Genomic DNA, 15,887 nt, shown 5'->3' on the forward strand with positions numbered 1-15,887 from the left:
TTTTTTTTTTTTTTTTTTTTGGTTCTTTTTTTCGGAGCTGGGGACCGAACCCAGGGCCTTGCGCTTCCTAGGTAAGCGCTCTACCACTGAGCTAAATCCCCAGCCCCAAGTGCACACTCTTATTCTTGTAACATTTAATTCACTCATCTTTGGTTTTTCTTATTTAACAATTTAAAGTATTTATATAATTTTGTGTGTGTGTGTGTGTGTGTGTGTGTGTGTGTGTGTGTGTGTGTGTCTGCAAAGATTATGTCTTCACTCCTTATGTTAGTCAGGTTTCTCTAAAGGAACAGAAGTGGTAGGGCGAATATATATTTAAAAGAGAATTTATTGACTGACTTCCGGGATGTAGTCCAGATAGGTAGGGCAATAATGGCTGCCTCATACTGCAGAGGCCAAGGATCCAGAAGTTGTTCAGTCTTCAATGTTTCATCCCCTGTTGAGAAAAGGCCTGGAGGACTCCTGGAAAGATGTTAGTCTTCAGCCTATGTTGGAAGTCTGAAGAAGCTGATTGTAATATTAGACATGGGATGAGACGGCAGCATCACAGATGAATTTGCCAGCAAGGGTGTGGGCAAGCAGGCAAAGTTTCTTTCTTCCACATCCTTTGGATCTGGGCAGCCAGCATTTAGAGTGGGTCTTTCTCCTTTAAATAATCTGATCAAAAAAAAAAATCCCTCACTGAACTGCCCAAGAGCTTATAATTTAGTAGATTCCTGATCTGGCCGAGTGACAGCCAAGATTAACCATTATAATTTCCAAGACCTGGATCCTATAAATATGACCATGTAGGGAAACAACCTTAACAACATGACCCTGGATGGTCCAGATGTGTCCTATTACTTGTATCTTTCTAGACTATCGAATGATCCCCAAAATTGTCCTCTGGTTTTCACAACCATACCATGGCACCTGTGTATGGATACAGACGCACACAAATACAACATGCACACACATGCATCCACACATCTATACATGTGTACACACAAATACATAAATGAAAATAAGATTTTTATTATGAAATAAAAAAGAACATATAGGGCCAAGAGTGGTGGTGTGTGCCCTTAATCACAGCAGTCAGAAGGCAGAGGCAGGCTGCTCTCTAAGTTTGAGGCCAGCCTGTGTCTGTACAGCAAGTTCCAGGTGACACCAAGACTACAAGGTATGTATGTATGTGTGTATGTCTGCTCACAGTGTGCGTGCAGTGCCTCTACAGGAGGACAAAAGAGGATGTCAGAGCCCCTGGGACTGGAGTTACAAATCTCTGTGAGCTGTCACCTGGGTGCAGGGAATTCAATCCAGGTCCTCTGGAAGAGTACGAGAGCTCTCAACCACTGAGTCATCTTTCCAGTTGCCGATTTAACTATTCTTACAGAACATGAGAGAGTAAACAGTTTGTCCTGCCCTCTGCCACCGGTGTGAGTCTCTTCCTAGACGTGTGTCTTCATCCTGTGTCTTGATGAATGACTCATGACAGACACAGCATAAGTTACAGAAGGGCCTCAACTTCAGAGCTTTGTGGTGACCTGGGAAGAGCAGAAGAGGCTAGGTTCCTATGCTTCCTGGTGGGCTGGGGTGGGGTGGGGTGACACAATGAAGGCCATTCTAGGAGAGAGCTGAAAATTCTGAATCCAGAAATAGATCAAACCTAGTTCTGTGCCAGGCCTCTGAGGAGACCAGTGGTTGGGCAATGGAACCCAAAGGCCTCTATGCTGGGAGGATGAGATGGTCTTGGGGCCCTACCCAGCTCTGATGCTGTGGTTAGCTGTGGTGTTCTGGAAACACAGCTCTGGGACAAGGCCACCGAGGTTTCCTGTTTCGCTTTCCACTGTGGTCACTCACTGCCACTCAAGTTTTCCAGGGTTGCTTCCCTGCCAGTGACAGAAGCAGACTCCAACAGGCTGGCCCACTAGGAGGAAAGTGAGAGGATGCTGGGATCAGAGCAAAGGCGGGGGATAAATAAGCACCTGCCAGGTTCCCAGCAGAAGGAGCCCATGATACAAAAGGGAATCTAAGGGGCTGGGTGAGCAGCCAAGAGGGGTCCAGCGATTGCTAGGACCATAGCTCATTCCAGGGGGGTTGGCAGGGTTTAACCAATATGTACTAACCCATCTCCTGCCACATCCCCATCAGCATCTCTTCCTTCACCCCACCAGGTGGTTCACCCTCCTTCTCCATGTTGCAGACAAACACACTCAGTGAACTCCAGTTTGGGGACGGGAGTAGCCATGTAGAAAACAATTTACCAGAAGTCCTCCAACTCATCAGTTCCCAGCAGGAGGCATCATCAGTAAATAAACCCAACTGCTGGGGAAGAATTTTCTTTCACGTTTCCTTTTCCCTTCTCTCTCTCCTTTCTTTCTTTCTTTTTTTTTTTTTAATTTTAAATCTGGCACTTATAATTCCAATTGGTGTAAAATTTCCTGATGGTTAACACATCACATTACCGGCACTTTTGTATGCGTGCCTCATTGCTAAGTAATTGACTAGCTTTGTAATTTGGGAAGTAAAATCACATTTATGAGTCCCCGGAGGACAGAGTCTATATTATCATGCATAAAACGTAGATAAATCATAAAAGCAAAATCTGCAAACATTCCCATTAGCCGGGGGCCCTGGCGCGAAGGTGGGGGGGCCCTCTTAAAAGTGCACAGCTGTGCGCGATCAGCCGATGAAGTGCTTTAAGATCAAGCCCCGTTTTATCTTGATGGTGAAATTACATGCCAGTGGCTGTAACCCTGTCTGTGGCCAATGAACCAGCCACATTCCGTATCCTTTATCCCCAACCTCACTTCTCAACCCAGCTCAAAGCATCCAGGCCTCATAGGATCTGTATGCTCAGTGGCCAAACGTGAAGGCACGTCAAGAAGAGACACTCCCCAATTAAGCCAGATTCGATTACAAGCATCGTCCCCAAGTAATAAATAGGTGTGGTGACGATTTACGGTTCAGCAAAGCCACAAAATGATCCTAACAAGACCCGACAGGGTTTTTGTTTTTTTGTTTTTTTGGGGTTTTTTTAGTGGTTGGGAGTCAACTGTTATTATTACGTTCTAACTACATGCATGCATGTGTTTTTAAGCGTATCTATTTTTAAGGGCAGACAGTCCACACACAATCCAAAGGGCGGGAGCAGCAAGTCTGGGCTGTTTTGTGTGCGACCCTAATTGTATTTTTATGTGCCGTGATCTGAAATCTAGAAGTCTCGGGATTTTTAAGCCTCGGGTCCTTTTCCCACTTTTCCAGAGTGCTGTAAATTAGTTTAGTATGCTTGAAAGAAGGGCCTAATTGTAAGTGCTCTTGTTGACATATCAACTTGAGGCCGCCCAGAGCTGGCTTTGGGACCGTTGCCCTTGGTTTTGTAGTTACAGTGGGCTTCAAGGGCCTGACAGGTCCGGTGCTAAGATGTTCTGAATTAGATTTGAATTACAACCGCTAAATGCCCTTGTCAAAGACTGTTAGTCCTGACACTAGCCATATACCTTGAGCTGACTGTTCCAATGCAAAGCCGACGGCTTAAACAAAGACACGCTCCCAAGTTTCATTCCGAATTGTCAAAATGTAATTGAGTTAAAAGGAGCAACTACAGTCTAAGCATGGCAATCTTCGCTGCTTTTTTTTTTTTTTTTGCTTTGAAATAAATCCAGCGAACAATTTACCAGCGTTGTAGGCACCAGAAACGAAAGGAGCATTTCCACCATGAGGTTCGCAAGAAAATCAAAACAAAACAAATCCAGGACCAGACCCTGCGGTTCAGGCTCAGAATAGCCTAAGCCCCCTTCACTGTGGCATTCGCTTTAGGATCCCATCCTTTCGGGGCAAAAGAAGTAAAAATAACTGCCTAGACCGCTGACCCAGAGGAGTGCCTGCTCCATGACTGTCCCTTAGCAAGGCGCAGTCACAGAGCAGAGCAAGGGAATTTTAAGACAGGCTTGTGAGAAGTTGGAGCCGAGTGACCTCCGTTGAATCCTCTTCCTGAAGCCAGCCGTGAGGCCTGATGGGACTGGATGCTTAATTTTCTGGAACCTCATTTGCAAAGTGGGGGATGGCCCCGCCCCCTTTCCAGGTTGTCACTGTTAAAGCCAACCCATTGCGTTCCATCCGGGGACACATTTCCTTTCTTCACTCCAAGGGTTTGCCCAGGGCCAGGCTTCGTGAAACTGTCCTATGAATTTTGTCCCGGACAAAATTGAAGTTGATAGAGGAGCAAGGAGTTAAGACTGAACAGTGTGCGTAACCGAGGGAAGTTAGGGGTGTATAACCACGTAGGCAGCCCCCAGAGTTATGCGGGGATCACAGCAGCTATGGAGCACTTGCTCCGTCTTTAAAAAAAAAAACCCAAATTCAAATTTCAAACACATCATCCAAAACAAACTTTGCTGCCGCTCGATCCAGCCAGAGCCACCATCTGCACCTAGAGGATTTACACCTTGGTACATTTTAAGGGAAGGCAGCTGCAGGGTTGGAAGTTGGGCTGTCAGGTAAAATACAGGACACCCAGTTAAGTTTGACGTTCAGACAAATCATTTTTAGTATAGGTATATGCTCCAAATATACCTTGAACATACTTGAAATCACTCATCGTAGATCTGAATTTCAATTTAGCTAAGTGTCTCCTCCACCCCACCTTCCATTAATCTGTCATTCCTTAGAGGTGCGTACATGCGCGCGCGCGCACTCCTCCAGCCCTGGGTGCTGCAGCAGTCAATGGTCAAAATAAATGAGCGACACACACTCTATTTCCATGTGCTGGAAGATGCCCCACGGATAGGTACTGAGGCTTTTATTCCAGAACCTTCAGTGTCACAACAACACCAATAGTAAAAGACCGCTTCCTTACCCTGGTGAAAAACCCCTCCCTCGTCGCTAGGGAAAGTATGCGATCTCTCCACAGCACAACTGCACAGAGGATAGAAATAGCAGGTGATCAAATTGCAGCCATTGGATTCCTGGACTAGAACCACGGAGCACAAATCCAAGTGGCTTAACATGAAGAAGGGGGGGAAATCACTCCAGAGAAGACGTTCTGGTGGCTTGTTTAGGGAGATCCCCATCCAGGGCCAACGGGGTGCAGTGAGGCTCTGGCTAACATCTGGAAAGGCCATTTTGAGCCTATTCGAGTCGTGTGTGTGTGTGTGTGTGTGTGTGTGTGTGTGTGTGCGCGCGCGCGCGCGTGCTCTGGGAGATCACTCAAGCAGGGAGAAAGGGCCGAGACTGTGCAGCCAGTCACCAAAGCAGGAAGGTTTCCCAAGACGCAGCGTACAGGCAACCGCCACCCTTCTATTCCACACAAAATCTCTTCTGTGCTTTTAAGTACATGGAAGAGAGGAAAAAATAATTTTTTTGTGGGTCATGCATAAAGCCAAAGCCAAAAGTCTTTAAAAAAAAAAAACCCAAAATGATGAAGTACGTGTCTGAAATTACCTACCGGAGCGCCCTTCAGACAAGCTGCTTTATGAAGGTCAAGTTCTTACTTGGAAGACTCTAGACACTTGTCTGCTGGCCCATCACTTCCAGTATGCAAAGCACAGGTTGGGGTGGGTGGGAATTAGCTCAGCCTGACACCCCTTCAGCCCCTTCACCCCCTTCCTAGAGTTAATTTCCGATTCCATTAAGCAACCAGGGTTCCCCGCAGCCCCTCCTCCCGGTCCCTAGGCTGATCTCAGATGCAAGGCAGAGCCTTGGAGTTCAAGCTGCCCCTGTGTAAGGAAGCCCACTTTGACACAGTAATTACAGGGCTTGAACGATGCTTTACATTAGAGTATAAAACACTCATTAAATTAAAATTCTTCCATGAAATCATGAAAATAAACAGTCTGTCCAAACTGGCATCAACAAATTCGCGGGGCGCCTCTGCGTTTTCTCAGGCCCTGGACTGCTCCAGGCCCCGTTTAACCACGAAGTGTGAACGGCTCACACGCCTTTGAAGGGCAGCATTCTGCTTCTCTTTAACGTTATTGCCTTAATTGTTTTTACAACTTGTAAGATTTTAAAGCTATTAAGCTTCAAAGTTGGGGAGGGGGCAGTGGGAAAACTTGAAATGAGGACCCTTGTACCCTGCCCAGGTTAGGAGTGGGGGAGGTTAGCATTCCCCAGTCCGAGACCCTTCTGGGACAATGAAAGTACAAGGTAAAAAGAGGGGATGGGCAATTTCTCCATGATCCCTTGGGAGACAGAAAATAAACGTCGCATTTCAAAGGTTCAGGCAGAGGCAGAGACAGCCTAGTTTCCTTGACAAAAGCGGGGGCTTCAGACCAAGCTGCCCCGAGAACTTGGGAATGGACCTTGAGTGCAGTTTCCACATCAGCACAAGGAGAAGGGTAAGTCCAGTGCTTTCACCTGAGTGTTACATCCCAGCAAGTGACCACAAGCATCAAATTAGCAAATATTTAGTCAGCATTCCTTGGAGAAATGGAAGCCTGTAGCGAGTTGTGTCTTCTGTGGGTGATCTGTTTCTAAGTCACAGCCACAGCACTGCCTGAGCAAAGCCGATCTAATCGATGCATTTTCTCCTTGCACTAGCCAGTAGGCATTTTAAGTAGCTCAGAGGCATTTTAAGGTGTGTTGAGAAAATAAAGGATACTACGCAGACGGTTGTGTGCTATCGGGAGCCTGGAAGTGACATATTTTTGTGATCCTGAACATGTCCCGGTGTTCCCCAGTGACTATAAGGACGCTGCCATGGCTGCATTTAAATTTCTGTCAAGGAGGCCGATTCATCAACACTGGAATCATGAACAGTTAGGGCCAACTGGACTTTAGAGGCATGAAGCGGGGTTGGGGGTAAGTGGGGAGGGAGGGGGTGGGGGGGAAGGGGTGGTATAAATTGGGCTTTGCTCTCCAAGTAGAGGGGTAGAGGAAGGAGGGGAGGGGAGAAATGACATCTAATAACTCCTACCAGAAAAGAGTAAACTGGCTTCTGCTGCTACCTGTAGAGACAGAAGGGAGGGCATTCATAACAAAGAGACAAGTACTCACGCACGCGAATACTCCATGACAAGTTTGATAGAGCTGAAAAAAAAGAAAGTTTTAAGATTCAGTCTCATATAACTAGTCTCCAACAGTATTTTGGGGGGGGGGTTTGGGGTTTTTTTTGTTTGTTTTGTTTTTTTGTTTTTTGTTTTTTGGGTTTCTTGTTTGTTTGTTTTTGGGTTTTTTGGTTTTTTGGGGTTTTTTTTTTTTTTTTAGCATACCATGATGGGGGGGGGGAATGTTCTAGAAAAAGTGAAGATCATGGAATGTGCTATGAAGGGTAGACTCAGAGAGGCACTGCCAAGCCAGGTCCTCTAGACAAAGGTCACTAGAGTGATTCATTCTCATTGTCCACGTGACTTGATATTATCTATGAGACACACACACCCCTGGGCAGGGCTAGAAAGCATCTTCCGAGAGGTGTAGCTGAGGAGGTCTGAGTGGAGAGCTGGAAGACACAGGAGCTCCAGCATTCACCTGCCCCCTGCTGACTGGAGACATTGTGTGACCAACTGCTTCCTGCGCCTGTCTCATAATCCCCCGACTCTGATGGGCTGTATTCTCAGACTCCAAGCAAAAATAAACCTTCTTTTTAAAAAAATGGTAACAAGAAAAAATAAACAACCAGTACAAAAAATTGGTACCAAGAAGTGTCACCGTGATCAAGTTAAAACCTGACCACATTCTGCCCATGTCTTGAAGCTGAGAGAAACAATATTCAAAAGCAACAGACTAACTCGGTGGAGGAAACTTTAAGTACATTCAGACTGTGGCATAGTTACTGTTCACTGTCCTTGTTCAGGTTCACAGTGAAAGAGAGCAGAGAAGCATGGGGTGGGGGGGGGACAGTTAGGCAAGAAAACCAGTTTGAGAGAGACACAGCCCAGTGGGGAGGCTGCACTGTTTAGAAAGATCAGCTCTGTTAGAGGTGGGCCTTGTTCACTGTCCTGGGACAATAAGTAAGGTCTTCTGCAGAAAAAGACCTACCTATCTGTAGATGGTTCCTGCTTATAACAAGGCAAGTTTACTTTAAAGAAAAGAGCCTAAATTGAGATTGCTGTGGAAAGGATCCACTGAACCTGAGGTCAGGCCATATATAGCAGGGCTGGAGTCTTTGCAAGAAGGTCTTAAAAAGCCATTGTATGGAACTGTAAGGTGAAATCTAACTTTCAGAAAAGATTCCAAGACTGTGGATGTGCCAGAACTATGATACATTTCCCTAAGACTTGAAAAGAGCCCATCCGAGCCAGAGTTTTACATGTGTTTCACGATGGAGACTGGGAGTGGGGGGGGGCATCCTTTGGAGCCCAGGTGACACCATCATGAGTCCTAGATGCCAGACATGACTCTGTAGGATTCGGTGTTTGCTCTACCTGATTCGGGTCTTGCCTTGGCTCAATATTTCCTTCCTATGCCCCCAATCTTCCCTTTTGAAGTAAGAAAGTTTATCCTTTGCCATTACACTTTGGAGTTGTAACTTGCCTTTTGATTTTACAGGTGTCGACAGTTAAGAGGTTGCCTTGACAACTGGACATGGTGGCATGCTACCACCTGGAGGATTAAGTCTCAACATACAAATTTGGAGAGCACACACATTCAGCTGTACGACAACTCATCTTAGGACTATATTGTGCATTTGGTGCCTGGAATACATCCGACAGCTGTTCAGTGTTAGGATATTTCCCAACCTTAGGCGTCGTTCATCTTCCTCTCCGTCTGGGAAATAGAAGGGATTCCATGTGTTATTCTAAGAGTGATTAACTAAACTAGATGCACTGGTGCACACCCATGAATCTAGTACTCAAGTGGTGAGAAAGAAGGAGTTTAAGTTTGAGAATACTGGAAGCATTGGTCAGAGTTTTCTACAGGAACAGAACTGATTTAACATATATATATATTTCTGTAATTTTATGAAATATACATATATTTCCATACACACATGGACACACACATACATATGGGATTTACTCAAATGGCTTACAGACTGTGGTCCAGCTACTCCAACAATGGCTGTCCACCAATGGAAGGCCCAAGAGTCCAGTAGTTGTTCAGTCTACAAGACTGGAGTCTCAGCTGGTCTTCATATGTGCTGGAATCTAGAGGAAGCTAGTCCTAATGCCAGTGAAAGGGTTGACTTGCCAGAGAGAGTGAGGGTGAACAGGAGAGCAAGCTTCCTTCTCCAGCCGAAGCTGTACCCCAGATTGAGGGTGGCTCTCCCCACCTCAAAAGATCGATATTAAAAGTGGGTCTTCCCATTCCAAATGATCTAATTAAGAAAAGAAATCCCTCACAGGTGTACCCAACCACTTGGGTTTTAGTTAATTCCAGATGTAGTCAAGATGACAACCAAGCATAGCCACTGCACAGGGCTACATAGGGAAACTCTGCCTCACAAAAAGTAAAACTAATCAGAAGTATTCCAGGAGTCCAGAGGTCTAGGGCAACCATCCCAGCCTATGATGTCATCGATGGCCGTGATCTGCTCTGTCTACTTTTCCAGCTCTGGATGGCTTCCAGCCTGCTGGCTTCAAAATCATTCCTTTGTAGAACAGAAAGCAATATTCCCAGACTTAGAGTTGCGGGCTGCCATTCTCTCCTTGCTGGGCCAAAGAGCATTGCCAAGCACAAGGAACAGTAATTTTATACTGAAGATACTACTACCCTGAAGAGAGTCTGGGTTCTCTCCACAAGGATGGGGAGGAGAATTGTACTGAATGAGAAACTGAGTCTGTCAGCTGAGGGTTGGAAGCTGTCAGCTGGAATGTAGCTCTGTGAGAGAGAAATGGCCCCAAAAATATTTTATTCACAAACATTTCTACCACTGAATTAGTTATAAGCAAAAGCTTGAGAGCAACGTTAGGATCCAAAACTAGAGACGGACACTTCATTAAGTTATAAGGCACACGGTACATTCATTCATTCCGTGAAGTATTATGCAACCGTTAAAATTACTCTTGAGAAGGCAACATGGGAATATGTTTATGTCTTAAGTAGAAAAGCAGACTGGGTGGCTATTTTTGCTCATGAATAAAATATCATGAAGGGTGTCAGCATATAAAAAAATACTGAAAGAGGTTCACAGAAATGTTAGCTCTGGGGGCTAGAGAGATAGCTCGGCAGGTAAGAGTACTTGCTGTGCAAACCTAAGAGACCTGAGTTCAGGTCCTCAGCATACTCGGGTTATTCAAACGTCAGATAAGGCTGCACGTGCCTGTAATCCCAGCAATGAAGGTAGGTGGAGGCAGGAAAACGCTGGAGCTTGTCAGCCAGCTGGCCTAGAAGAAAGGGAGCAAGCTCCAGGTTCTACAAGAGACTCCTTCTCTAGGCCATAAAGCAGAGAGCAATGGAACAGGACACCCAGTGTCCTCTACATACACACGTATGGACACTCATACACACACACACACACACACACACACACACACACACACGGTAGCTCTGGAAAGGTGAGGTGTTTATGAATAATTTTTTGTTTCGATTTTTTTCTGTAATTTTGTTAGACCATTTTCTTCCTATAGAAGAGCTATACGTTAAAAAAAGAAAAAATCAAATCACCCTCATAGCCCTAGCAAAAATTAGAAGCAAACATTTGTCAGCGTCCTGGAGGAGTGATTGCTTTCTAAGCTTTGAAGCCAAAGAGAGCATTTCAGAAGAAAGACATAGAGTTTGGATGGAACTGAATGTAAACTCTCAGCCAAATGCAATCCTTAACAGATCCACTTTACTTAGCAAAAGAAACTGTTTGAACAGCAGATAAACTCCTGGCAACGTTATGGTGTAGCCCGGGGCCAGTAAGCAAGGGAAGACTCCCTGTGACTTTGGAGGAAAACAGCTTGGCAGTGTATCAAGGGCTGTGGCTATAATCCCAGGCTCGGGGCAATGTTGCCACCCTGGAGACAGAGTGCTAAGGACAGACTGCGGTGGAAGGCAGCGCTGTGTGCACTGAGATGTTCCTTGCAGCAAGTCGTTCTTGTAAGGTCCATCGGGTGCTTAGAAGTGCATGGACCTCGCTCTGGAGTGCCAGTAGCTTCTGGGAAAGCTCGCCCTGAAGACTACGCTGGGAACGGAAATGTGTTTTGACAAAATAACAGATGCTTGAGGCATGCAATCAAGGGTAGACTGGAGAAGCTGGCTGAATGTGTGGTACAAACTCTGAACCAGCGTTTGGAGACGGAGGCAGGATCCTCATGAATACATCAAGGCCCGCCTGAACTACAGGGTAGGACTCTGTACTCAGTTAACCAAGCAATCAACCAGCCGGGTCAAAGAAAGGACTGAAAACTTTGGACTTTGTCAAAATTTTACCTTAAGTTTATCAAATCTGTGTTCATGGTATGAGGGTAGGGGTTACTTCTTTTATCCCATTATAAACTGTCAGTTGTACTAGCCCCCTCCCATTGTATGTTGTCAGTTGTTCGAACCCCTCCCATTGGAAGCCATCAGTTATTCTAGCCCCTCCCACTGTACGCTTTCAGTTGTTCTAGCTCCTCCCATTGTATGTTGTCAGTTGTTCGAACCCCTCCCATTGTACACTATCAGTTGTCCTAGCCCCTCCCATTGTACGCTGTCAGTTGTTCTAGCTCCTCCCATTGTACACTATCAGTTGTCCTAACCTCTCCCATTGTACGCTGTCAGTTATTCTAGCTCCTCCCATTGCATGTTGTCAGTTGTTCTAGTCCCTTTCATTGGTCTATTCAGCCTTCGTTTCCCTCAAGATGCTGGTCAGCTTGTCGCACGTAGATCTGCAGTGTCTTCCTGTGTCCCTGGATATCTCTTCTGCTCCTTTGGGCTGCGTGTCTATCTTTGACTATGTGCCACTTCATCTTCACGACCTGATGGTGACTTCATATCCTTGACACCAACCAGGGAACTTCACCCCATTATTGCTTCCTTTTCAGGGGAACCTTAACTACATTGGGGTTTTAACATTATAAGCAGCTGTTGAATTCTTCCTAGAGAAGAAAAAGACATCTCGCTGTTTGATGGGCATGGATTGGATCCATCAATCGATTTGGAAGGCATTGATGTCTGTGAACTGCTTCCCCGTGCTGCCCACACTGATCAGTGTTTGGCACACGCTTTGTATTCCAAAGGCCCCTCAGGGTGTTCTCATGGCTCCCTGTTCCGTCTTGAACTCTTATGTTTACTCCACTTCCAGGAACCTTGGTCCCTGCTGCCAGTGGCTTCTTTCTACCCATGGCTGGTGTAGAGAGACACAGTCAGCATTTGCACATGCAGCCACAGGTTGGGTGGCTTACACAACAGGCATTCTTGGCTCATGGTTCTGGAGGCCAGAAGGCCAAGCCTGAGGTGCCTTCAGGTAGGACCTCCTCTCTTGCATTACAAGTGGCTGGAAATTTAGCTTTTCCTCCGTTCCCCACATGGAAAGACACAGACAGTCCTAGTGTCTTTCTTCTAATTAAATGATCCCATGCTATGGGTTAGGGCTCCGACTCTTACAGCCTCATTTAACTGCCATAGCCTCCTTTAAACTCTTGTCTCTGAGGATGGATATTTGGAGCTCAACACATGAACGGGACACAACCGAATCCAAACACCAGGCTAAATTGCCCAACTGCCTTGTGAACCTAATAAAGAAGCCCTCAGTTCTTTTCCGTGTTCTGAATTCCAACGATACCATATGCATGCAGAATGGGGCTCCTGCTTTTCTTTCCTTGCCCCTCCCCTCCCAGCTTTATGCATCGATTAGAATCTCCAGCCACATGATAGATACAGACCACAGTAGGAAGCATATTGCTTTCTTGATTCCAGAGAGAAGCTTTTCAACCTATTCAATTTTCACCATTCATTGGGATATTTGGTATGGCACTGACAGGGGTACCCTTTATCAACTAAAGGAATGCGCCCACAGTTATTAAGGCCTCTCAACTTGGATTTAGTCCTTTTTTTCTATGAGGACGGTGAATGGTTCTTCCAAACCCATTCGAGACATTCTAAGACCCTGGTGGATGTCTGAAATTAAATCGTACTAAATCATACAAATGTCGTCCTGCCTCTGCACCCACACCCAAGAGGAAGTTTAATTTTAAAAAAACTCTCTCTCCCTCTCTCCCTTCCCTCCGCTCCCTCCCTGATCTCCCCCATCTGTCCCTTAAAATATCTCCCCTTCGCTTTGTGATGTTCATGATGATTTAAGTGTGCTGAGTGACAGAAGCATTGAGAAGAAGCACAGGAGGAACTCCTGCCTGGGGGGTGGGGGATCCTGGACACAGTCACCTGCCTGGGGGGTGGGGGATCCTGGACACAGTCACCTGCCTGGGGGTGGGGGATCCTGGACACAGTCATCTGCCTGGGAGTGGGGATCCTGGACACAGTCACCTGCCTGGGGGTGGGGGATCCTGGACACAGTCACCTGCCTGGGGGTGGGGGATCCTGGACACAGTCACCTGCCTGGGGGTGAGGGATCCTGGACACAGTCACCTGCCTGGGGGTGGGGGATCCTGGACACAGTCACCTGCCTGGGGGTGGGGGATCCTCGACACAGTCATCTGCCTGGGGGTGAGGGATCCTGGACACAGTCATCTGCCTGGGAGTGGGGATCCTGGACACAGTCATCTGCCTGGGAGTGGGGATCCTGGACACAGTCATCTGCCTGGGAGTGGGGATCCTGGACACAGTCATCTGCCTGGGAGTGGGGATCCTGGACACAGTCATCTGCCTGGGGGGTGGGGAATCCTGGACACAGTCACCTGCCTGGGGGGGGTGGGGGATCCTGGACACAGTCACCTGCCTGGGGGTGGGGGATCCTGGACACAGTCACCTGCCTGGGGGTGGGGGATCCTGGACACAGTCACCTGCCTGGGGGTGAGGGATCCTGGACACAGTCACCTGCCTGGGGGTGGGGGATCCTGGACACAGTCACCTGCCTGGGGGTGGGGGATCCTCGACACAGTCATCTGCCTGGGGGTGAGGGATCCTGGACACAGTCATCTGCCTGGGAGTGGGGATCCTGGACACAGTCATCTGCCTGGGAGTGGGGATCCTGGACACAGTCATCTGCCTGGGAGTGGGGATCCTGGACACAGTCATCTGCCTGGGAGTGGGGATCCTGGACACAGTCATCTGCCTGGGGGGTGGGGAATCCTGGACACAGTCACCTGCCTGGGGGGGTGGGGGAATCCTGGACACAATCACCTGCCTGGGGGGTGGGGGATCCTGGACACAGTCACCTGCCTGGGGGTAGGGGATCCTGGACATAGTCACCTGCCTGGGGGGGATCCTGGATCACAGGCCATCTCATGGAAACGTCTAGATCATGGGTGGCACACCCAGGGGCATTGTGGATCACTATAATTGTGTGTTGGGGCCATGATTAAGTACCACAGGGTGACTGGACTGAAGGCCGCACTACAGGAGTTGGTCTAACATTCTGTCCCAGCTGCCAGCTGCTGCTAACTGACTCGAGGGGCATAGGCTGTATGTGGATTCGCTAGAAGAGAGGATGCTTCGCTTTGCAGGTAGGGTTCCATCGTCTTCTCCAAGCCTGGTGACTCTGGTGACTCGTCCCTGTAATGCCAGCAATCAAGAGACTCAGGCAGGAGGAGCAGGAGATAAAGGCCAGCTTCGGCTGCATAGCGAGTCTGAGGCCAACCTAGGCTAACTAAACGCAATTGAAAAGGTATGAGTTGCCTTTCTAGAATTTTCTGTTTGATATTTTGGGCCACATCTGACTGCAGGCAGCTGAGGCTGTGCAAAATGAACCTGAGGATGGAACAGGCTACCGCACTGAGACAGCCTATAGCTTGTCTTCCTTAGGTTGCCAGTAACATGAGTTTTCCATATACGTTTTCTAATATTGACTCTGCCTTGAATATCTGGCACATATCTCATTTAATTGTGGTTTGTTTTCCTCTCTAAATGCTTCTGAATCCAATCCACTGATATTTCGGATTCTTTGCATTGCAGTTCTTCAGGGGTATTGAGCCATGATTTTCTTTGATATATTACTTTTTATTTTACTTTATGTGCACGGGTGTCTTGTCTGCATGTGTGTCTGTATCTCACCTGAATGCTTGCTGTCATGTGGGTGCTGGGGAAGGAACCTGGATTCCCTGAGAGAGCAGCCAGTGCTCTTAACTGCTGAGCCATCTCCCCAGGCCCAATTTTCTAATATTTAGTAGCTTAAAACAATGAGATGTATTATTGTCTTATAATTTCAATGTTTACCTTAGGTAGAAATCTCAGCCGTTTATAGAGAATAAATTGGAGATGGCATTCCACTATTCCTGCTATACCCCACTTGTTAGAGCCATCAAATCCAATCTCTACTCAAGGGTGTGCTCCAGGGCATAAGGCCAAAGGCCAGAAAATGGGGGGTGGGGTTTGCATATGTGAGCACTATTAAGGGGTCATGCTGTGAAAAACAGAGAAACTCATGCACATGTGTGCATGTATGTGTGATTGTGTGTATATGTGCATATGTGTACATGTATGTATGTGTGCATGTGTGTGTGCATGTGTGTATGTGCAGGCAAGTGTGTGTACATGGGTGCAGGGGTGTGTGTATGTGTGTGTGTGTACATGTGTGTATATGTGTGTGTGTACATGTGCATATGTGCAGGCAAGTGTGTGTACATGGGTGCGCTCGTGCATGTGTGTGTGTGTGTGTGTGTATGTGTGTGTGTGTGTAAGGGATCAAGGACCATAGGGAACCAGATTCCATATTAAGTAACAGATAATTACCCTAATGGGTCAGGACAGGACAGTCAACTGCCCTGGGATTGAGGACAGGGGGAAGCCTAGACCTCAGGACTCCAGAAACCTCGGGATTCCCCTGCAGCATGGCAGAAAGAGAAGGCGGCTCACACCTACGCCTTGCTCCGTGTACTCAGTCTGTCCTAAGACCTGTCATGGAAGAGGGTTTCCCACAGACATCCTTGTAGGGACAAAGAGGC

The sequence above is a fragment of the Rattus norvegicus genome, chromosome 6, assembly GCF_036323735.1.
Source record: "Rattus norvegicus strain BN/NHsdMcwi chromosome 6, GRCr8, whole genome shotgun sequence".
NCBI classification, from domain to species: domain Eukaryota; kingdom Metazoa; phylum Chordata; class Mammalia; order Rodentia; family Muridae; genus Rattus; species Rattus norvegicus.